Below are 23,999 nucleotides of genomic sequence, written 5' to 3'. Positions count from 1 at the left end.
TGAGACAATCATGAAAGTGAGTTGTTCGCCCTTCCTGGCCACCTGGCATGCCCGGGCATGGGCATCCTCAGATCCTGCAGACTGGGATTTGCTGCTTCCATGGCTTTGGGAGAGGCAAAGCTGGCCTCAGTTCTAAGTCAGGTGACTTTGGACTCTCCAAGCCTCTGGCTACCATTGGAAAGACAGCCCAGCTGCAGGACAGTTCCAGCTGTTCAGATTCGGTGACGTGTTTCCTAATAACGGCGAGGCACATGCTGGATGCAGAGAGGGCTCTCGGGCTTCAGGGTGCTGCTTGACATCTGGTGTCTCACCTGATTCTCAATGTCACCCCGGTGCAGGGAGCAGGGAGCAGGGTGCTCATTGCTATGAGTAAGAAACTGACACTCTAGGGGGGAATGAGACTGGCAAGGTGGTGGTAACATCTGAGTAAGGAGGCAAGAAAACCTCCATCGTGGAAATATTTAAGAGTTAAGAGTGCTGGGCCACACCTCTGGCCCTGTGGACCACTTTCCCTCCTGTAGAGGATGCCCCTCCTCCACCCCCAGCTAATGGACTTTTCCTTTTATGACAACCTAACCTAGAGTAGGAAGATATTTGCTTTTCACTGGGAAAACTTGTATGCTGTTTATAACTTTTTTATATGTGGAAATTTTTTTTTTTTTGAATTTTGGGATTTGAGTTTTGAGTCAGTTTCTTTGTGTAGCCTCGCATGCTCTGTAGACCAGGCTGGCCTTGAACTCAGAGATCTACCTGCCTCTGCCTCCTGAGTTCTGGGATCAGAGGTGTGCAACACCACCACCCTATCTGGAGGATTAAAAAGTGTGTTCAGCTGTATGGCTTATTCACTGGATAGCTCTTTGTTGAACATCTGCTCTCCTGGTTGCCAGACACTGAGGAACAAGTTAGAAGAGGTCCTGGTCTCCAGGAGCTGGTATTCAGTCCACAGCTCTGGATCCTAGTGGCACAGCAGGATCATTTGGGGGAATGTTTACCATTTTTGATGGTTGTGTCCTATACTCAGGCCATGGGACTTTAAATGGTGATTCTAGGGGCCAGCTTTGCTGAGAACTGGAGCGTGAGGAAGGAAAGAAATGAATGACCACCTAGAAAAGGAAATTAGCCTAGGGAAAGGAATCCATAAAAAAAAAAATGGGGCTGCTTCAACATAGTTCAGCCCATGGGGCCACTGGTGAGAAACCTGTAGCAGGAGGGACCCATAAAAGCTCCTGAATACACCATGGGAAGTGAGGGGGCATGGGCCCAGGCCATGGGAGAGCAAGGGCCAAAGCAGAGTGGGTTGGAGTGTGCTGATTAGTAAGGCAACATATTACTGCAAAGTCACAAGTGGGCCACAAGGCCCAGGTGTGGTCTATAGTTACCCAAGGTCGGAAGGAGCTCACACTGCCTCAAGGTCCATCCTGTCTTTACCCTGTAACCCAGATGGTGAGGAAGGCCTATGTCAGTGTATTCAAAGGCTGATCCCCAGGACTCCCCCTACCCACCCTGCCCCCAAACCAGCCCCACCTCACAGAAGCCTGGGGTGTGGAGTAATGAGCAGGGAAAGATAAGCAGGGAGGTCAAGGGCTTTAGAAATCTATCCCTGCTACATAGCGGGGTGTATCTGATTGGGTCCTTGAGAGGCCCAGAACTGGGGAGTGCTCTGGCCTCACAACCAGGGTGTACAGGGCCACACACATGCCGTGGTGAATAGTCTGTAAGGAAGCCATGAGCACTGAGCATGGCTTGCCCAACACAAACCCAGAGTCACCAACACTAAAGTGGTACCTGAGGAAAGTGTTCGAGCGAGTTGAGGCCGGACTGTGTTCCAATAACACAGACCTCGTCCTTTTTTTTTTTTTTTTTTTTTTTTTTCCCCTGAGGAGCCTAGATGCTGTGTTCCATATATGAAGAGTCTGCACTCAGATGCTGGGGGTCATGCTCTCTGTTATAAGGGTGGGTTGCCTTGGAGTTTTAGATTGGAGTGTTGGTAAGAGCTGTGTTTTAAAATGTTGAATTAAAATACGAATCTGTGTTCGCACATTCTGTTTGTAATAGGATTTTAGGGCATTATGCTAAAATATGTTATTGCATTGGAACGTAGTGTCACTGTGCTTTGTTAGTATGGTGTGTGTAAACTTACAATCAAGAGGATGCTCATGGAACTGTGGGAGTTTTGGCAGCAGCAGAACGATGCCTGGCGTGATTGTCAGGGACAAGGTTTGGGCTCCGTTTTGACAGTGGCTCCTCGAACTTTATCTTTGCTGACTTGGTGTCCCCACTATTCCAGCAGGGATTGCTAGGCAGTGTTACCTGCAGGCCCTCTTTCCTTCTGCCATGGATCGGGCTCTGAGTACAGCTTCTGAGTACCGGGCTCTTTGCCTCCTTGAGAAGAGAGGAGGCTCTTTACCAAGGAGATTGATCTTACCTGGGAACAATTGACTTTCCGGGAGTAAACAGCCTCCTCACTGAAAGGGAAAGGATGAGGATCAAGTGACCAGGCTGAGAAAACTGCAGACCTCATGGGTCTGGGGTGGCAGCCCGCGGCTCACACCTGATCTGGGGTGGCAGTCCGCTGCTCACACCTGGTCTGGGGTGGCAGCCCACTGCTCACACCTGGTCTGGGGTGGCAGCCCGCTGCTCACACCTGGTCTGGGCAGGAACCCAGCTCTCCCACAACAGTCTTCCTCACCTCCCCTGCTGACCGCACTGCTGCCAAGCAATAGGAGGAACTGCTGGGTTCTGATCACCTAGGACCGCACCCCAGGGCCTAGTGAGGTCCTGTGACTTTTGAGTTCTCCATTCCTGTGTGGGTCAGGCTCCTTCAGAACAGGCTTTGAACAAGTGGTTTGTGCAAAAATATCCTGGGCTTCCCCACACCAACTCTCACTGCTTCTCACTCACTGGAAATAAAAGCAAGCCATGCCAAGGCAGCCCGGGAGTATCCACACACTCACAGAGGCTCTGCTGCCTGGGAGTATCCACACACTCACAGAGGCTCTGCTGCCTGGGAGTATCCACACACTCACAGAGGCTCTGCTGGATGCAAGTATCCACACACTCACAGAGGCTCTGCTGGATGCAAGTATCCACATACTCACAGAGGCTCTGCTGCCTGGGAGTATCCACACACTCACAGAGGTTCTGCTGGCAGGACACCTCAGCTTTGCATACTTCTCACTGCCCAACAGTCCAAGCAATCTATAGCCCAAGACAACAAGGGAGTTAAAAGCATGGCTCAGTTAACGTCCATGAGATCTTGTCTTGGTCAGTTTTGTAGTTATAACAGAATACCTGAGACAATTTGTATACATAGCTTATTTGCACTAGGGTTCCAGAACGAGTTTTTGTAAATCAAGTCTCTTGATACTTTTTTCTTCTATTTTATTTTTGAGATTATAATATAATTACATCATTTCCCTCTTCCCTTTTCTCCCTCCCAATACACCCTTCCCTGCTCTACTTCAAATTCATGGCCTCTTATTTGTATAGACATATATGTTCCTAAATGTAACCTGTTGACTCCATGGGATGTTACTTGTATGTATATTTGCAGGGCTGACCATTTGGTACTGGGCAATCTCCCCCAGCTTTCCTCGGTTGCCTATCATTCTCTGGGTCTGTTTGAGCCCTTGTGGCTCTTCCCCATCCAACTTGGCCTGTCCGTTGGTGTCATCCTTGTTTGGTACACATTTAGGCAGTCATGCTGGTGAGACTTCATGGGTGTATCTTCTGACAGTACCAGGAGACAGTCTGCTAGCAAACTCCCTAATCCTCTGTCTCTTATAATCTTTCTGCTCCTCTTCTGCAGTTTCCCTGAACCTTAGATGCAGGAGTGTTTTGTAGATGTATCCACTGGGACTAGGCTCCATAACAATGTGTTTTAGCTGGTTGTGGATTTCTGTAGTGGTCTCTGTGTGTTGCAAAGAGACTTTTCCTTGACGAGGGGTCAAGCCTACATTTATCTGTGGGTATAAGGACAAATGTTTATAGATCGTTGTTAGGGATTATAATACTTCTGAGGGAAGATGAGGACTTCAAAATCAGACCTGAAGCTGGGCTTGGCTCTGGGTCTAAGCAGCTTCATTGGCGGTTGTACTAGTTAGGTTTTTATCACTGTGATAAAGCACTGTGACCAGAAGCAACTTGGAGAGGAAAGTTTATTTCACCTTACAGCTTAGAGTCTGTCATGAAGGGAAGTCAGGGCAGGAACTCAGAGGCCGGACCTGCAGAACACTGCTTACTGGCTTGCTCTCATTGGCTCGCTCAGTTTTCTCATATACCCCGGGACCACCTGCCCAGGAATTGTACTGCCTACAGTAGATCAGGCCCTTTTACATCAATCACCAATCAAGAAACTGCCCCCATAGGCCAATCTGCTAGGGGCATTTTCTCAGTTGAGGCTTCCTCTTCTCAGATGACTCTAGCTTGTGTCAAGTTGACAAAAACAACAACAACAACAACAAAAAAAAACCCAAAAAACAAAAAACCTGCCACTGGCTGGTCTCTTTCCAGCTCAGCAACTTAGTTATCTCATCTGTAAAATAAGGCCTAAAAGGGAACTTCATTTTTTTTCTTGTGGGTGCGGTGAACTTTGTTGATGGTATTTAAGAGAGTAGGGCTCCCTAAGCCCCTCCTGTTATTCTAGGGGTCTGATATGGAAACTGTAAGGGGGATGCTCAGTGTCAGGGGCTGAGCTGGGACAGGGACTCCTCAGCCACCAAAGGCCTCTCTCTTGCTCCGATGTCCTTGCTGGGGAAGGTGGTCCAGGGCTCCTTACACCTTGGAGGCCGTGTACACCATGAGGTCTACCACCCTGTTGCTGTAGTCATGTTCACTGTCATACCAGGAAATGAGCTTTACAGAGTTGGCATTGAGAGCAATGCCAGCCCCAGCATGAAAGGTAGAAGAGTGGGCATCACTGTTAAAGTCGCAGGAGCCAACCTGGTCCTCGGTGTAGCCCAGGATTCCCTTTAGTGGGCCCTCTGATGCCTACATCACCACCTTCTTGATGTTATAATACATGTCAGCTTTCTCCAGGCAGCATGCCCGATCCATGATGAACACACTGGGGATAAGAACATGGAAGGCCATGCCAGTGAGCTTCCTATTCAGCTCTGGGATGACCTCGACCACAGCCTTGGCAACACCAGTGGATGCAGGGATGATATTCTGGGCTGCCCCATGGCCATGACGCCACAGCTTCCCAGAGGGACCATCCACAGTCTTCTGAGTGGCAGTGATGGTGTGGACTGTGGTCATGAGTTCTTCCACAATGCCAAAGTTGTCATGGATGACCTTGGCAGAGGCAGGGGTGGGGGGGGGCGGGTGGTAAGCAGTTGGTGGTGCAGGAAGCATGGCTGATAATCTTGAGTGAGTTGCCATACTTCTCATGGTTCACATCCATCACTCAGCAGAAGGGGCAGAGATGATGACCCTTTTGGCCTCACCTTTCAAGTTGGGACCCAGCCTTCTCCATGGTGGTGAAGACACCAGGAGACTCCACAGCATACTCAGCATCAGCATCACCCTATTTGATGTTAGCAGGATCTTGCTCCTGGAAGAGGAAGATGGCCTTCCCATTGATGACCAGTTTCCCATTCTCAGCCTTTGAGTGTGCCTTTGAACTTGCCATGGGAAGAGTCACACTGGAACGTGTGGACCATGTAGTTGAGGTCAATGAAGGAGTCACTGATGGCAACAATTTCCACTTTTCCAGACATGATGGCAGTTTGGGTAAACAGGCACCCAATATAGTCAAATCTGCTCACTCTCCTTCACCATTGAGTCTTGAGGATGAGGCTGGTACTTCAGGAGAAGATATGGCTTTCTCTGGATCAGGGAGGAGCAGAGAGCCTAAAAGAGAACTTCTTTTAAAAATATTTATTACTATCATTTCGTGTATCCATGTTTATGGTGTGTGCATGTGTGGGCACGTATGTGCAATGGTGTGAGTGTGAATGTCAGAGGACAACTTTTAGGAGTCAGTTCCTCCTTTCATGTGGTTCCCCAGAATAAAATTCAGATTGTCAGGCTTGTAGGCAAGTTATGTTACCTTCTTAGTCATCTTGATGGCCTAACACTCAAATTTTTAAACCCACAGGACCTCCATGGGAGTAAAATTGTCATTTGGTATAACATGAATATAGAAAAGGCTGAAAAAAGCCTTATGTGGCAGAAGGCAGAGGACAGAGCATCATGGAAAGTGGCCAGTGACAAGGGACGTGAATGACAGAGGAATCATAGAGTATGCATAGTCTCCTAAGAAACAGCATGCTACAGGTAGGGAAATGAATAGACTCAAGTCTCTCTGAATGCTAGCTTTTCGGTCAGCTGGCTGTGTGACTGTCAGCTGATACCCTACCTGTCTGGGTTTCAGTGCCCTCCTAGGAAACGCCAGCTCCAATGGGGAAGCCTTTTAGAGTTTTCATATTCCCCTGACATGTACTCACAAACCTTAGAATGCTTGACTGGGGAGACTTGATACACCTGTCCGAGAACCCTTGTTCTCCTGTTCACGACTGGAGCACGGGTAGCAAAGAACAGATACCCAGTTCCTGAATGGGGCATCCAGGAGAGCTAAGGACGGCCAGTGACAATCCCCAGACCTCGCCCATTCATTTTCCTCGTGGTCACTTGCTGGGGACAGTGGGAATTGAGCAAACATGCATAGTAAGTCTGGGCGCTGCAGCTAGGGAGGGAGCGAGCCTTGTCTAGGACTCAGGACTGCCCTCAGGACTCCCATTCAAAGGGTGGGCTCGGCCATTTGCCGCACGTATATGTAAAAGTGTCACATCTTTTCAGCAAATTGACATTTTAAAAATAAATATATAACGTTCCTCTTTGTCTCTTCAAGTCACAATTGATTTAAAGGGCATTTTATATGACAGTATAATCACCCCCAGATTTCTCTTGGTTACCCTTTACATGAAATACCTTTTCCATCACCTCTCTTTCATTCTGTGCACGTTGTTGGATCTAAAGAAAATCTTTTTTAAACACCAAGTAGTTGAATTTTATCTTCATTTAATCCATTCATCAGCTTATGCCTTTGTGCATGTATGGTGTGTGTGTGTGTGTGTGTGTGTGTGTGTGTGTGTGTGTGCGTGCACATGTGTATTTGCCATGGTGTGTGAATGGAAATCAGAGGATGGCCTCAGGTGTCACTCCTCACCTTCCACCTTGTTTAAGAGTGTTTCCATAGCTGGGCAGTGGTGGCGCACGCCTTTGATCCCAGCACTCGGGAGGCAGAGGCAGGCGGATCTCTGTGAGTTTGAGGCCAGCCTGGGCTACAGAGTGAGTTCCAGGAAAGGCATCAAAGCTACACAGAGGAACCCTGTCTCGAAAAAAAAAAAATGTGTTTCCCTAAGAGATACCATGATAGAGGGAGACATCAAAGGAACAGGGAGTAACAGGGTGCTAGGGAAGTTCCCAGAAATCCACAAAGATGACCCTACCTTAGACTACTAGCAATAGTGGAGAGGGTGCCTGAACTGGCCTACTCTGGTAATCAGATTGGTGACTACCCTAACTGGCATCATAGAGCCTCCATCCAGTAACTGATGGAAGCAGATGCAGAGATCCACAGCCAAGCACCAGGCCGAACTCCAGGAGTCCAGTTGAAGAGAGAGAAGAGGGATTGTATGAGCAAGGGGCATCAAGGTCATGATGGGAAAATGTAGAGACAACCAAACTAAACTAGTGGGAACTCATGAACTATTGACCAATACTTGTGGAGCCTCCATGGGACTGGACTAGGCCCTCTGCTTAGGTGAGACAGTTGTTTAGCTTGACCTACTTAAGGGGCCCCTGGTGTTGGGATCAGGATCCATCCTGCTGCATGAGCTGGATTTTGGAAGCCCAGTGCCTGTGGTGGGATACCTTACACAGCCTTGGCTCAGGAGACGGGGCTTGGACCTGCCTCAACTGAATGTACCAGGCTCTGCTGACTCCTCATGGGAGTCCTTGCCTTGGAGGAGGTGAGAATGGGGGGTGGGTTGGGGAGAAAGGCTGGGGGGCAGGAGGAGGGAGGAGAGGGGCACCTGTGGTTGTTATGTAAAATAAACAGAATTGTTTTTAATAATAATAATAAAAGAAAAAAAGAATGTTTCTCTTGTAGTGTTTGGCACAGTGTACACCGGGCTGATCGGCCCCTTGAGCTTCCCGAGACTCTCCTGTCTGCACCTCTGTCTCGCCACAGGACTGGTATTACAGAGTGTGCCACTGCCTGTCTTTATGTGGGTCCTGGGGACTTTAACCCAGTCCTGGTGTTTGTGTGGCAAGTGCTTTACCCACTGAACCAATTCCCCAGCTCAGTGTACCCCTTTTGACTGAAAAGCTTAATCCTTCTACATTTAAATGAGTTACTGATACTTACTTTGGCCATTTTGTTACTTGTTTCCAAATCTTTTAGCGTTTTTGCCTTTTATTCTCTCTTCTATCACTTTCTTCTTTATTTAGCTGGGTTTTTGTAGTTCTGTTTTTAATTCCTTCTCATTTCCTTTTGTGTATTTTGATTCTTTTTTTTTTTTTTTTTAAGGACACCCTCTTTCCTCTTTTTTTAATGTTACAGTTTCATTCTCTGAGACAAGGTCTCACCATGTACCACTTGCTGGCTTGAAACTTGCTGTGTAGACCAGGCTATCCAGGAACTTGCAGTGACCCTTCTGCCTCTTTCTGGGAGCGGGGGTTACTCGTGCTAGCCACCATGTCCGGCAATGATGCACCCATTCTTTGAAAACAAGTGTGAATTGGGGATCTTACCTTAGTTTGGAGCCAAGATCATTCTTTCTCTTTCTCTTTTCTTTTCTTTTTTGTTTTTGTTTTTGTTTTTGGTTTTTTTGAGACAGGGTTTCTCTGTGTAGTTTTGGTGCCTGTCCTAAATCTTGCTCTGTAGACCAGGCTGGCCTCGAACTCACAGAGATCCGCCTGGCTCTGCCTCCTGCGTGCTGGGATTAAAGGCGTGCGCCACTGCCACCCGGCTCTTTCTTTTCGTAATGAACAAAGCCCAATCCAGCTGTGTGTCCTGGTCATTTTCTCCCATATGGCAGTGTTACTGAGTGGGGCCTAGGGCTTCCCCATGGCCTTTTAGTTTTCTTTGATACCTTACATATTGATCCTGATCAAAGTTACTATTTTTCTTTCCTTGATTTCTGAGAAACGTTCAGGATAGACTTTAAATGTTTCCACTTAGAGTCTCGTGGAGCTTTACCTGGCTGTCTCACTGTTTGGGACACAACAGCAACTGTGTCATACTGTCACCAGTCAGGAGTTTCTGTCACTCTCAGATAGCTTTGATTTTAGTCGGTAGTCACAAAGTTATTAAAGTAAAACAGCGATGCAGACATTATCAAACGACTGCCGATCGGACTCGAAAACATTTGTGTCTTACCGCTGCAGACCCATACTCAACAGTATAGAAATATAACAATAAATAACCTGCATCCTCAAAAAAAAAAAAAAGTAAAAAAAACCCTCCCTATTGACCAAGTTAAACTAGCAAGAAATGCTTTCACAATTGCTACTTTCCAGGAGTTGAAAACAGTTATTGTAGAATAAGGCTATAAAGGTTCAAGTTAATATTTCAATGAAAATTCCTAGGAGGCATTCACAGTCTGTTGAAATGAGAGGAGTTGATTTGGTCACATCGTTGCATTATTTTATAGAGAACTTCAGGTCCTGCTGTGTTCTCTCTGAGTAGCACAACATTTCAGTGGCCACACATGGCCATAGAAGTATGGCCCAGACCTCTCCACAAACTAATATGTCCTTTTATAATATATTAACATAGTTTCTATTCACGTAGTCATTCTTTTAAATGAAAATAACCTTATAGAAAGACAAACTCAGGCTGGAGAGATGGCTCAGAGGTTAAGAGCACTGGCTGCTCATCCAGGTGTTCTAAGTTCAATTCCCAGCAACCACATGGTGGCTCACAATCATTTGTAATGAGATTTGGTGCCCTCTTCTGGCCTGCAGGCAGAACACTATACACAATTAATAAATAAATTTTTAAAAAAGAAAGACAAGCTCCCTATGATAGGAAGTATTTTTATTACTTTTTAAGATTACAATATAATTACATCATTTCCCCTTCCCTTTCTTCCCTCTAATCCCCCCCTTTCAAATTCTTGCCCTCTTTTCTTTAGTTGTTGTTACGTATGTGTGTATATTCACACATATACATATCTTAACACACAAATACAGTCTGATCAGCCTATATGTTACTTGTATGTATATGTCTTCAGGGCTGACCATTTGGTGTTGGATAAATAACTGCTGTGCTCTTCCCTGAGGAAGACTGTTTCCCCCCCTCTCAGCATTCCTTAGCTGCCTGCTGTTCTTTGTCTGAGGTTGAGACTTCATGGTCTGTCTGTCTTCCATGTTAGTATGTCTACTCATACTTAGAAACAGCTGTAGTTCTGTGACCTGTCAGACTGCAGATATTTCTTCATGGTTTTCACAGGGATTACACACATCCTAACTTCTTAAACTGTAATTTTCACCCCACGTGAGGTCTTATAACTGAATGTGGGAGTTGGGGAAAAAAATCTGGCAATAGCCAAAGTTGCTGAAGGCGTAACAACGAAGCATCCATCCTTCAAAATCAAACGTGGAACGAATCCGAAGTTTCAGGCGGCGTTCACCCATGTGGCATCTTGAACTTCGTGGAAGCTGTGGTTCTGAACACACATGTGCATTTGTACTGCACACGCCATGGTGCAAAGTAGCACTGATGTCCCCAGCTTCTGCCCGGGGTCACAGATGGCTTATTATGTATGCCTTCCACAATCTTTGGCCATAAGCATCTGTGACCTATTGTGTGCCCTGCTCCGTTTTCTTTAACAGAGCCCGTGGGTGGTCTCTGCTTGGGAGAGATCAGAGTCAAAATAAACAGAGAGTAACATGCAAGTGGCATCGCAGCATGCTGGTATGTTGTGAGTAAGGTTTGCAGGAAGAGAACCGGGAGGACAGCTACCTCGTCTAGTCCAATACAGCAGCTGCACTAGGGAAACATTGGGGCTGAGCCAAGCAGAGGCCAGAGAACGTTTCCTACTGTTTTGATAGTGGCTGTTCCTTAATTGGATATATACTTGGTTGTTATAAACCTGAGGCTGGTATCCGGAGCTTCTGTATCAATTCATCCTGTTCCTGAGTGAGTTAGTTTGGTGCTTCCATAGAGGAATGAGACCTTGGAGTTTTCTGGCTTGCAAAAACAACCTGGCAGAGGCTACACACTAGAAATGCATTGACGTGGACCACATACTCGAATGGTGTTCATGGAGGGCGGTGCTAGAGATGAGATCCAAAAAGACCATGGGGAAGGAGTGGTTTTTGAACACAAAGGAAAGAAGGAAGAAGCCAGGAGGGAAATTGAAGAAGGAACAAGAGCTTGGAGTAGAAAATCTGGTTTGACCTGGGTCCTGGTGAGGCAGAGAATGTGGAACAGAGCCAGGACAAGCACTTTAGCCCCTGTTCTGTGAGGACAGGAGCTCATGAAGGGTATGAGGAGACTTGTCGCTTAGTCTGAAAGGGACAAGGTCGTTGTTCTGATAAAGGCTAGGACTGAAGCAAATATACCAAGGAATAGACTGTGTAGATACCCGGGCAAGCAATATAGCCAGCGTGTCCGAATCAGAAGCAGTGTTTGGCAAGAATTAGGAGGCTGAGAGTTTAATAGCAACAGATTGGCAGATCCCTGAGGGCTTTCAAAAGAGAGCCAAGGGAAGGCCTAGCTGAGGAAACCAAGTCTGGCCCTGAGAAAGGGAAATGCTCTGGCTTCACGGGCTCCCTCCCTCCTAGGAAATGAGATACGTTGTTTTTCTGGGCTTAGCTGAGACAATATCTTTGAAGTCTATGCTTTTCAAACGGGAACCATTGAGAAAAATGAGGAAGCTTGGGCACAAGGGAGGAATGTGATTATGGACTTGTTCCCTGTCGTGCGGTGAGTCAGTTCCCTCAGACACTCAAGTGTCAGCATTTTTAGTATGTCTTAGGTTAGACAGAGAATTCCAGAGTCAAGCTCCTCTGGTCGGTGTCCTGACCCAACTGTGAGGTTGTGTAGGCTGCTGCTCTTCTCTGAACCTGTTTTCTCATCTGTCCCACAGAGGTGACAATAGTCCTGAAACCCTGGTTAGGATGAGCTACACAAAGTACTCAGCAGGAATCCTGCTCATTGTAAGTGCCCCCTGTTGACAATTCTAATGATATTATGATTATTGGGATGGCTCGACTCTTTTCTTTTCTTTTTCCTTTTTTATTGATTCTTTGGGAATTTCACACAATGCACCCCAACCCCACTTATCTCCCAGTCCTCCATATCCACCACTCACTCTGGTAGTGTCCCTTCCAACAGAAAGCTAAAAAAATAATAAAAATAAAAGAGAAAGAAAGAAAGAAAGAACACCCCCCCCCCCCCCCGCTCCTTTCCCACCTCTCCATCCCCTCTTCGTTGATCTTAGTGGCATTGGGAGCTGCTGTGTATCATGCAGTAGACCCTTTTGTCCGATGTTCATTGTATGATGAATTGTTGGTCAGGCTCAAGGCCTCTGGCTTTGGTCCATCATCAATGCTGGACCCTCACTGACATTCATCTCCAATATCCTGCTGTTGCCCTGGGTCATGGAAATCTTGCAGCTATGGTTCCACAGGATAAATCCCTTCACACCCTCCAGCAGGTCGTAGATGGGGTAGATGTTGGGGTGGGTCAACTCCAAGCCCTGGATATGTGCCTGGGTGGTAGCTGAGTGGGTCTGTCCAGGCTGCTAGGACCACTCTTCTCAGGTGAGGGGTGGAGCCAGCCCCATGGTGAGGGGTGGGGCCAGCTTTCCCAAGTGTGGAGGGCCAGCTCTTCTCTTAGGGGTGGGGCCAGCTTTCTGGTGCAGGGGCCAGGAGGTTCAGGGTCAGCTCTCCTGTGTGTGGAGGAGCAGGTCACCCTGGGCCAGTGAGGGGTGGGGCCAGTTCAGCAGGGCTGTAGTACTTCAACACATAGTTTGCATGGGCCCCTGTGGTAACACAGGCAACAGACATCTACAGAGACCCCAGTTGCTGCAGTACTACGGATCCAGATGTGATCATTGGCAGCAGCTTTGAGCTGGATGTCACCATGGCCCCGGGCGGCAGCGCAGGCTTCTCAGATCCAGATGGGCCTAGCAGCAGCGGTAATCCCTGCAGGGCTCCAACCTGGCTCGGTGTGGTGGTTCAGACCTCAGGCGGTCAATCGGCCGATGGTAACAGGAGCCACAGACCTCAACACAGACTCTGGCTGCAGCAGGACCACGGACTCAGAAATGGCTCCAAACCACAATTCAGGCCCGGGCATCAATATGGCCCTGGGTGACAGTGCTGGCCACCCAGATTGAGGGCACCAAGATGGCCTCAGGTGTCAGCCAGGGCATCTGCTTTGCCTTTGGTTGTAACCAGAGTCTCAGACATTGATGCACACCCTGACTACAGTGGGGCCACGGACACAGACATGACCCTAAGTCTCAGTTCAGGCCCTAACAACACCATGGCCATATGTGGCAGCACAAACCACTGAGGTTGGCATAGTCCTGGCAGCACCATGTCCTTCAGACTCCCAAATGGCCACAGGTGGTGGCCAGAGGTGGTAGTGGGGTAGGGTTCTTGTGGTCTTTGGTGGGCAACGTGGACTATGAATATCACCATAGAGCCAGGTTGTGGTAGAACCACGGACCCAGACATGGTCTTGGGTGGCATCCCTGACCTGGATGTCACCATGGCCCCAGGTGGCTGTACAGGTCACTCAGATCTGCATTGTCCCAGCTGCAAGGTGGCCCTCTGACAACAGTATGACCTCAAGTGGTGGCCCAGATCTCGGGCATCTGTCCGGCCTTTGATGGTACCAGGCACCATGGATATCAACACAGACACGGACAGGGCCCCAGGCTGCAGCTCAGGCCCACGTGTCACCATGGCCCTGGGTTGCTGTTCAGGGTACTCAGATCTGCATGGCCATGGTGGCTGCAGGACCTTCGGACACCAACATGGCCTCAGGTTTCAGTTCAGACCCTGGATTTCTGCACTGTTTTTCATAACAGGAACCATGGATATCGGCAGAGTCCCCAGGTATGGTGGGGTCATGAATCCCGACATGGTCCTCGGCTGCAGCCCGGGCTGGACATCTCCATGCCCCCAGGTGGTAGCTCTACTTTTTAACAAGGTATCCTGTACTTTGAGACACCTTCAGAGCCCCAAACTCTAGCTTGATTCTGTGTCCAAGAATGTCAGGCAGATCCCTTCTTCCTGTTTCCTCCATCTTAATCCTAGAGTTCACCTGTTCCCAGGCTCTGAAGGGTGTCCTAAGTCAAAAACGCCAATGTCAGGGGTGAAAGGGAAGGATGGGAACAGGAAGAACAGGGAGAGCTGGCACTCATGCCTCCTAGGCAGATGACAATGTCCTTAGGTTGGCTTGGAGTTGCATGTGCCATGGTGACAGGAAGTTTGCAGTGTTCAGAGTCTGATTGTAAGCTGCTGACCCCAGGGCATGGGAGGAGAGTGTCCCTAGCTTCCCCATCCCCTGCCAGGAGTGAGGCAGGACCAGAGGCTGCTGCCTCTGAAGGCTCTGTCAGAAAGCACACGGTGGTAGGTTACTGGTTACCACATAAGCCAAGCCCTTGATCTGCATGTTTGAGGAAACCCTTTGTTCCTTTCAAATCTCGATTCTCTCAGTTGGCTGGTACAGTGACTGGAACAGTCAGGTTTTTTTTTTTTCTTTCTTTCTTTCTTCCTTTTCTCTTTGGATTTTTAAAAATAACTGGCTTGCGAGTTCAGACAGAATTGGGTTCCAGGCTTGGTTCAGGGCCAGGGACTTCTGCATCCTTTTAACCCCTTCCAAGGCCCAGTAAAGAGGGAGAACCTGAAGACTAATGGGGGCAGGGGAGGACATGCAGAGGTGCCCTCTAGCTGAGGGTCTAATATAGTGAGACCGACAGCGTAGCGAACAGGGTGTACACACCCAAGACAACAGGGAAGGCTTTGACAGACACAGGTGGTGAATGAGCTTACCATCCACAATAAAACAGGAAAAATCGTTTATTGAGTATGCTGCAAGCAGGCAGCAGCCTGAGGCACAATTAGAGAGAGTCCTGCCTATAACATAATGTTGGAGCAATGTCTCCATTTCAGAGAAGCACTTTCGGTTAGGATGAGTGTCTTGTGTGCAATTTCCTAGCATGTAATTCATGACATGCAAAGGGAATACAGCTCAGATTGGCTGGTGCACAGTCTAGGAGGTTAACAGGAGTTGCTGCACACATAATTTCCAGTTTTGTAGTCTCTGGCATGCAAATAAGGTCTATGTAAATCGTGGCTGTGCAAATATGGACAGCCCTGGCTGATTAAGGTTCCATCCCAGCCAAAGGTTCCGGTTATAGGGCACTTGGCTCTGTGCTATGCAACATTCCAAGACTAGCAGTTAGGGATTCCTGGAACATGCTTGTGAAGAATCCTTAATTGGGATTAGGTTCCTTTTTCTGCTCTCCTGTGAATGGCCTTCCATCCGCAAAAGACACAGAAAGAATGATGGGGATTCCTATGCTGTCTGAACTCCAGGTACCCCATCTCTTTCTGGAGCTCAATTTCCTTTGATATAAAATCAGAGGCCCTGGGAGACATGGCTGCTTTGTTGGTTCATGCCTGACATTGTTACTCACTTTTCCTCATGCACTTTGGATCTCAGATCTCTGAGAATGCTTTTCAATACAGTGCTCCAGTTATCTACTACCAATTGTATTTGGCCTTCAAAAGGAGACCTTTCTCTCATCCTGAGACAAGATCATCTCCAAAGGACCAACAGAAATTGAGTATGCAGTAAATATTTGTTGAATGAATGGACAACTGTTTTTAGCTCTTATTACATGCCAGGGATGTTTTAAGAAATTTTTTTTAAATTTTCTTTCTTTCTTTCTTTCTTTCTTTCTTTCTTTCTTTCTTTCTTTCTTTTTTTTTTTTTTTTTTTTTTTTTTTGAGACAGGGTTTCTCTGTGTAGCTTTTGGAGCCTGTCTGTAGACCAAGCTGGCCTCGAACTCACAGAGATCCTCCTGGCTCTGCTTCCCGAGTGCTGGGATTAAAGGCGTGTGCCGCTGCTGCCCGGCAAAAGTTCTTGACCTTAATATAATGTATATGGGAGATGGGCAGCAAACAAATAAGGAAAAAAAGATACATCGCGTGCTAGTTAATGAGCAGTTCTAACAAGCGAACAAACATCAAGCAAGAGAAAGTGTCATTGGCCAGGGCAGGTTGCAGACAGGAAGTCAGGAAAAACCCTCGATGGCAGGAACACAGAAAACAGAAGTCAACAAATTGAGGGTCTCCTGGGAGCCCTGTCGATTTTGAGTCTAACTTGGTCTGACTAAGATTTCAATCTTTTAAGGAAGACCCTAGAGGTCTAGAAAAGATGAGTTACTTTTCTATTGTTGTTACAAAGTGCCATGACTAAGTCAACTTATAAAATAAAGAAAGTGTTTAATTGGGAGCTCAGAGTTCCAGAGGACTGGAGTCCATGACCATCATGGTGGGAGCACAGTGCTGGAGCAGAAGCTAAAAGCTCACATCTGATCTGCAAGCACAAGGTAGAGGGAGGGAGGGAGAGAGGGAGAGAGGGAGAGTTGGGGGGATGGTGTGGGCTTTTGAAACCTCAACTTCCATCCTCAGAGACACCCCTCCTCCAACAAGACTACATCTTCTAATCCTCCCCAAACAGTTTCACCAGCTGGGCACCAAGCATTCAAATATATGAGCCTATGGAGGCCACTCTCAGTCAAACCACCACCCCTAGGAATCTAGGCATCTATAACAAAATTATAAATTTCCACTGCTCCTGCATTGCATGACTATGATTACATTGGTTTTGGCAACTCTGAGATTCTAAGGTTCACTGGAGCATCGATGCTTAAATACACCAGGAAACATTGTTTACTCTCTTTGCCTTACTCCTAGGAAATGGGTTTTTAAAATACAGTTTATTTTATTTTCTATTTAAAAAATAGATTAAGAAAAAAAAAAACAGTCAAAAACATCCATTTCAATTCTAAGTGTCATGAACTGTAGACAGCAGGGGTCCTTGTGTTCACAGATAAGCACTTGGGGAACCTGGAATGTTGGCATACTGGGTTGTTCCTTTAAGGGGAGGAATGCTATACCTGTTACTCACCAGGGAGTGAATGAGCATTCTAAAGCCCATTGTCCTTTGTGCTAGCTGTGTGGCTGGAGGCCACACTCTTTCCCAGACCCACATCATAAGCTTGTTTTGTTTTGTTTTTCTGTCAATCTATAGAACCTATGTTTATGGAAGGTGTCACATATACTTTACAAAGAATTTCAGTGTAGTCACGTCTGATCTTTATTTAACTGTCTTTATTCCCCCAAGAAGATCTCTGTATGCTTTATTGTGAACACTGGATTGAGTTAATTATCACCAAGAAAATTTCACTGAATTGTGCTGTGCTTAAATATGCTTAAAATAAACCACTTGAGGTCAGACTCCCAAGGTTCGAACTAACCCTGGCCACTTAGTCGTGTTAAGCATAACTGCCTTCTTGCCTCCCACAGATCATCACTCTGCTGGACGTGGAGGTTTCAGAGATCTCACAACTTGGAGAAAGCAGGAAAATTTTTCTTTTAATAGAAGCGGAGGGTAAGAACTCAGTCCTCTCACCCAACAAGTTTCAACTGTAAGAGAGAGTGAAATAACATGAGTTCTTCTCAGTCCTCTGAGCAAAGCATTTTATACAGTTATTGAGATGTCTTTTAGCAAAATATTCAGAGAGTTCATGCAAGTGACTGTAAAATCCTTGGCTTCCTGAACAAGGAACCACACACGTTGCCAACTGGAGAGGCACAGGAGCAAACGTGAACAGAGCCCACGAAGAGGGGAGCGAAATCCTAGTCAAATTATTTCACAGTCTCCACTGCGGTGATGTACTGCTTGGAACTCCTCCAAGAGGATCATAAAGAGGAAGATCCTCTGGACACATCGGCTGGGGGCTACTGCTCCTACCTTTAATGAGACTGATTTAGATACATATGCTGCCCCCCCTTTCAAACACCTCAATTTTATAACCATGTACAACAAATGCTCATTTTCAACGATCTGATTCAGAAATTCTGTCTGTGCTGCCTCACTCCACAGACTACTTATAGAAGACGAGGGACATAATCAATAGGAAAATGACTGGACCGAACCGCTCACCATCTTGTGATGCCTGTGATTTTAAATCCTTGAGTGTGTGATGCCTGTGATTTTAAATCCTTGAGACTCAAATGTGTGTCAACATTATCAATTTACTTTTGAGTGCTCAAAGAATTTCAGAAAATCCATTGCTGATACAATATGGGAAAATTTAAGCAGGGATGTTGTTACTCCTTGGGACAATAAGCAAGTATGTAAAGCTTCTGCCCAGGACAATATTTGATATGGAAAGCAAAATAGTATGATGACTGTGATGAACAGGCAGAAATAAACCATAGCAATAATGTCCCTATTAACTCGACATGCTTTGGGGAGAGGGACAATATAGTGATGCTCTACTACAGACGAGTGCTTTGGCCCAGTGTTTTGACGAAGGATAACCTTTGTGCACTACGAGCCTGGAGAACTACTCCCGATCATGGAGAAACTGAGGACTCTCTGGCCACCAAAACAAAAGATCAGTGAGCCTTGGTCTGCGTTTCCTAGTCAAGTTGAGAGGCTGTCCAACAGAAAGTAACTCATGGGGCAGCTGAAGTCACTGCAGCAGCTGTTCAAGAAACTTTTCAAAGAGGACCTTGCTTTGAATGTGAGGATAAAGAACACTGAAAAAATTAGCTCAAAAAAAAAAAAATCTAGTAATCCAGCCCCTTGCCTTTGCCCATGATGTCAAAGAGGAAAGCACTGGGCTAAGGAATGTCAATCCAATTTTGACAAGGATGGTAGGCCTTTAAACTCCCAAGGGGGCAATCCCCAGTCCTAGAATCAAGGGCAAAATTGACCCAGACAATAAAACATAAACCAGACTCAAAAGCAGTGTCCAGTCACTCAGGATCTAGTGTAATGGGATTAAATCTCTTAGCTCTAAGGATAAGACCTATATCTGAGGATGGACATCCTATGTTGACCTTATACATGGAAAACTATTCCATTAAAAGCATTCTAGATACAGGGGCAGATTATTCAGTTATTATCAAGAACAGGGCCCCCACATTGCCAATGTCTAGAGGCCCACGTTTACAAGGTATTGGCAGCCAACAGGATTCTTTAAAAAGTACTAATGTCTTAAATTGGATGGATGAAGATTTTTCCTCTGTGCAGCCTTATATTGTCTCAGGACTTTCATATAATCTGTGGGGAAGAGATACATTGTAACAAATGCAAGCAGTGCTTACCATCGCTACAATGAATCATCTGATAATTATAATACAAGGAAGTATACCCCCCTAATAGGGGTCATTGATCAAAGGCCATTAAAAATACAATGGGTCTCTGACGACCCAGTACATATTGATCAATGGCCCCTTCATGGGGGAAAAGTAAAACATGCCCAACTTCTAGTGCAGGAACAATTACAGCTAGGACACAGAACCTTTAGTCAGTTCCTGGAATTCCCCTATTTTTGTAATTCATAATAAGGCAAAGAATAAACTTCCACTGTTACATGATCTCAGGGGCATAAATGCTACTATGAAAACAATGGGGGCCCTCCAGCAAGGGCTCCCAGCTCCTACTATGATTCCTCAAGATATGCAATGTTACACTTGACTTAAAAGATGGCTTTTTCTCTATTCCTTTACATCCTGGTAATAAGGAGTGTTTTGCATTCTCTCTTCCTACTTTAAACAATCAACAGCCAATGACCTGATATCAGTGGAAAGCTTTACCACATGGATGAAAACTAGCCCCACTATGTATCAATATTATGTACATAAAGCACTTATGCCAGTGCTGATTTAGTTTCCCAAGCTATTGATCATTCATTATATGGATGACATTCTGCTCTCCTGCTCATCTAATCAATACTTAGATGAGTGCTTAACTTTCATGGTAAATAAAAAGAGAACAAAATGTAAACATAGTTCCAGATAAAATCAAAAGCAATCACTTTATGATTATTTAGGATATTATTGTGCAACAATAATATCCACCATCCCCTGCTTAGAACTTCCCAAACAATGTTCCCTCAATTATTTACAAAACCTTTTGGGCCATATCAGTTTGATGCATCCATATTTGCCTATCACTACTAAAGATTTGACTGTGCTCTTTGTTGCTTTCCAGAGACTGTCAGTTAAACTTTATAAGAAACATAACACTGAAGCAGAGGGAGTTATTAGTTTATTAAATAATGGTGCTGCATGGTCTGGGGCTGGAGAGACAGCTCAGAGGTCAAGAGCACTTGCTGTTCTTCCAGTTCCAGAGGACTGGAATTTGGTTCCTAGCTCTCATGTCAGAGAGCTCACAACCACCTTTAACTCCAGCTCCAGGGAATCCAGTGCCTCCTGGCCTACTACACATAAATCAAAATCAAACTTTAAAAAAGGTATAGTGCAGTCTAGAAATATAGACTGTCTACTAATACCTGAAAGTCAAAGGTATGCTAACTGGGGGGAAAGATCATTGCATGAGCTAAGTAAGCAAATGCATACAAACTTCTGAAAGATTGGACTCAAAATGGTAAAGTAAGAAATAAATGTTGTTCCAGATCAGAGGTTAAAAACTGCAAATCCCTTCCCATATCTCCTTTCTTTCTTGGTGCTGGGGGGATTGAACCCAGGGCCTTATGTATGCTAAGTATGAGCTCTACCACTGAACTACATCCCCAGATCCAACCCTGCTTTCTGTTCTCTTCATTTTTAGAACTTAGCATTTCAATTCAATATAATGTTTGTGTGTTATGGGATGTGTGTAAAGGTAAGTAGTTAAGAAAACCAAAGGCAAAGACTTGACCAATAGGCGTTTGAATTCTTTTAATTACAAAATAAATAGAAAAGTAATAACTAAACTTTCAAAAAAAAATGTTGCTGCTGAAGTGGTGGTTCATAGAATGAATCCCTTACTTCCTTATCCTGACTTGTCCTTCCTTCCTCCTCATCACCTCCTGGACTTACATATCAACAAGGTAATGGTATTATAGAAATTTATGCATGTCATAATTATCTGTTACTCCTTATTTACAAGAAATTATAGACTTGATAATGGTAGGAAAGACATTTCTTGAACAACTTACTGGTAAAGATCCTACAGAAGTCACTGTGCTATTAAATAAAAGGCGGTTGATTATTTGTTTCACACTGCTAATAATTGGCAAGTAATATTAGCATGTTACTCTGGATCTATAGTTAATCGTTATTCCAAAGATCCCCTTTTAAAATATTTCTGAAAACACACCATGAGTATTACCTAAAATTACAACTAATAAATCCTACAGAGATCCCTTTTAATGCTTTTACAGATGCCTCTTCAAAAGGACAAGGAATTTATGTTTTATATACAAATTCTACATCCTCCACAAAAAAGATTGAACCCATCCCAGTTGTCTGAACTCACTGAAATCAATCAGCTTTTCTTAGATGTTTCTCAGCCATTGACTCTTGTAACTGACTCCGTGTATTGTGCTCAAACTATTTCTCTTTTAGAAACTGCAAGACTGAAACCCAAGGCCATTACTAATGTTATTTCATAATTATTTCTCTCTCTTCAGATGTCTATATGATAATGAACTCAACCTGTTTCATAATTCATATTCCTGCTCATTCTAATTTGCCAGGTCTGTTAGCATCCACTAATGCTCAAGATGCTGCACTGGCTGCCTCCTTGCCCCTAGTAAGATCTTTACTGGCCACTCATAAATCTCAAGAACTTCTTCATCCAAATGAGACTTCCAAGTACAATTCTCTTCCCTCATGAACAACGAACCATTTGTTCCTGTCCTTTTCTTTCACCCCACTGCCCTCTGCTGGCGTAATTAATCCTCAAGGATTAAAATCCGGTGCCATTTGGCAAACAGATATCTCAGAATTTTGAAATTCAAAATATGTTCATGTAACAGTTGATAGTTTTTCTAACATGATTGTTGCTTCTGCTCACAAGGATGAAGGCATATTGGATGCCATCAATCATTTACTAAACACTGTTTCCTTTCTAGGACTCCCATTACAACTAAAACCTGATAACATGGTCCTGCTTATACTAGCAAGAGCTTTAAGGAATTATGCAATATACAGAATATTAATCAAGTAACTGCAATCTCTTACAATCCACAGGGTCAAGCTATTGTGAAATGACACCATCTAACATTTCAATGGCAAATTAAAAAAATTACACACCCACCTAAATCCCTACACACTATGCTACATTTAGTCAAGTTCACTTTAAAAAAGGACAATGCTTCTTCTGCTGCCCCCCCAACTTTTTGCCCTAAAGGGTATACTGCCTAAAGTATTTGTTAAATGAAAATATCTAGAAACTAATTGACAGAAATGACCAGTTCTTTTAACATCAAGGTGAGGCTATGCTTTTGTCTTTCCAGAAAATGAATGAGGTCCCAGATGGCTCCAGCTCCAGTACACCTGACCAGGACAGCACTGACCTGGGGAGACATTAGGACTTTAACTCATCAAGTCAAGACCTTGGGAAGACAACAACAAAGCACAATACTACTGACCCTAAAATGATGCTGTGGTATTTACTAACTGTATCACATGTTAATTCTCAGCTTGTCAATATAAAATACAAATGTCAGTGGAGAGAAAAAACATGCCCTATTAGGAGACAGTATCATGCTGTTTTTCCACGCTGAGGATTGTTTTTATGCCTTTTTTTTATTATCAGTACCAGGCATGATTACTAGAAATCAAAGAGAGATTTCAAAAATAGCCTGTATGATTAGTAAAACTACTAATATTACAGCAAACATATCAGCAGAAATTAAGCAAGGAATGGGTGAGTTAAAAACTACAGTTTTACCCGGGCCTCGGTGGTGCATGCCTTTTAATCCCGGCACTTGGGAGGCAAAGCCAGGCGGATCTCTGTGAGTTCGAGGCCAGCCTGGTCTACAGAGCAAGATCCAGGACAGGCACTGAAACAACACAGAGAAACCCTGTCTCAAAAAAAAAAAAAAAAAAAAAAAGAACCACATTTTTCCAAACTAGAGCTTGTTGTGGGATATTTGTGCACTATGAAGATGTGTTGCTGTGACTGGTGTAATAAAAAGCTGAATGTCAGCCAGGCAGTGGTGGCGCACACCTTTAATCCCAGCACTCAGGAGGCAGAGCCAGGCGGATCTCTGTGAGTTCGAGGCCAGTCTGGGCTACCAAGTGAGTTCCAGGAAAGGTGCAAAGCTACACAGAGAAACCCTGTCTCGAAAAAAACAAAAAACAAACAAACAAAAAATCAAACAAACAAAAAGCTGAATGTCCAATAGCTAGGCAGGAGGTATAGGTGGGATTTCCAGGGAGAGAAAGGAAGAAGGGGAGGAATCTAGGTGCCCAGGAGATGCCAGGAGACACAGAGAGGAAACAGTAGGTGCAAGATGGAAGAGGGGTGAGGCCATGTGACAGAACATAGATTAATATAAATAGGTTAATTTAAGTTATAAGAGCTAGTTAGGAACAAGCCTAAGCTATAGGCCGAGTTTTCATAAGTAATAAGTCTCTGTGTCATTATTTGGGAGCTGGCTGGCAGGACAGAAAAAGACTCATTACAAGAGCTACTACTGTATATTTATTTGTTGCTCCAGCATAATCTTGGTTGTCAACAATTTCCTGGCATGTGTTGCTTTACTGTGGCAGATTTTTCTCACACTATTGATGATCAAGTTAATGATCTGCATAAACAGATAAACAAAATCTCTCAAGTGACCTTTGAATGGCCATCAAGGTTAAGAGGGTTTTCCCTTTTCCTTGATTCTCTGCTAGCTATTCTTATAATTTTGTTATGCTCGCTTGTAATAGACTAGCCATATAGGTAATGTATATAACCTTAGCCTCTACTGTACCCACAATTTTTT

The 23,999-nt window shown here is 45.0% G+C and overlaps 1 long non-coding RNA gene across 3 annotated transcripts in view; it reads left to right on the top strand.

Annotated features, from left to right (window-relative positions):
• LOC131909650 (uncharacterized) overlaps positions 1–22,732 on the top strand; it is a 29,437-nt gene extending 6,705 nt beyond the window's left edge. The window contains exons 4-7 of one of the 3 annotated variants that reach the window (XR_009378894.1): positions 6,101–6,279; positions 12,105–12,174; positions 17,569–17,653; positions 22,521–22,732. This is a non-coding gene — a long non-coding RNA (uncharacterized LOC131909650). The remainder of the gene's footprint in view (positions 1–6,100; positions 6,280–12,104; positions 12,175–17,568; positions 17,654–22,520) is intronic. The other 2 variants (XR_009378895.1, XR_009378896.1) reach the window with 2 other exon arrangements.
• The last annotated feature ends 1,267 nt before the right edge of the window (positions 22,733–23,999 follow it).

The sequence above is a fragment of the Peromyscus eremicus genome, chromosome 4 (genome assembly GCF_949786415.1).
Source record: "Peromyscus eremicus chromosome 4, PerEre_H2_v1, whole genome shotgun sequence".
Lineage (NCBI taxonomy): Eukaryota > Metazoa > Chordata > Mammalia > Rodentia > Cricetidae > Peromyscus > Peromyscus eremicus.
Note: the sequence above shows the minus strand (reverse complement) of the source record. Positions and strands in the feature narration are given on the sequence as shown.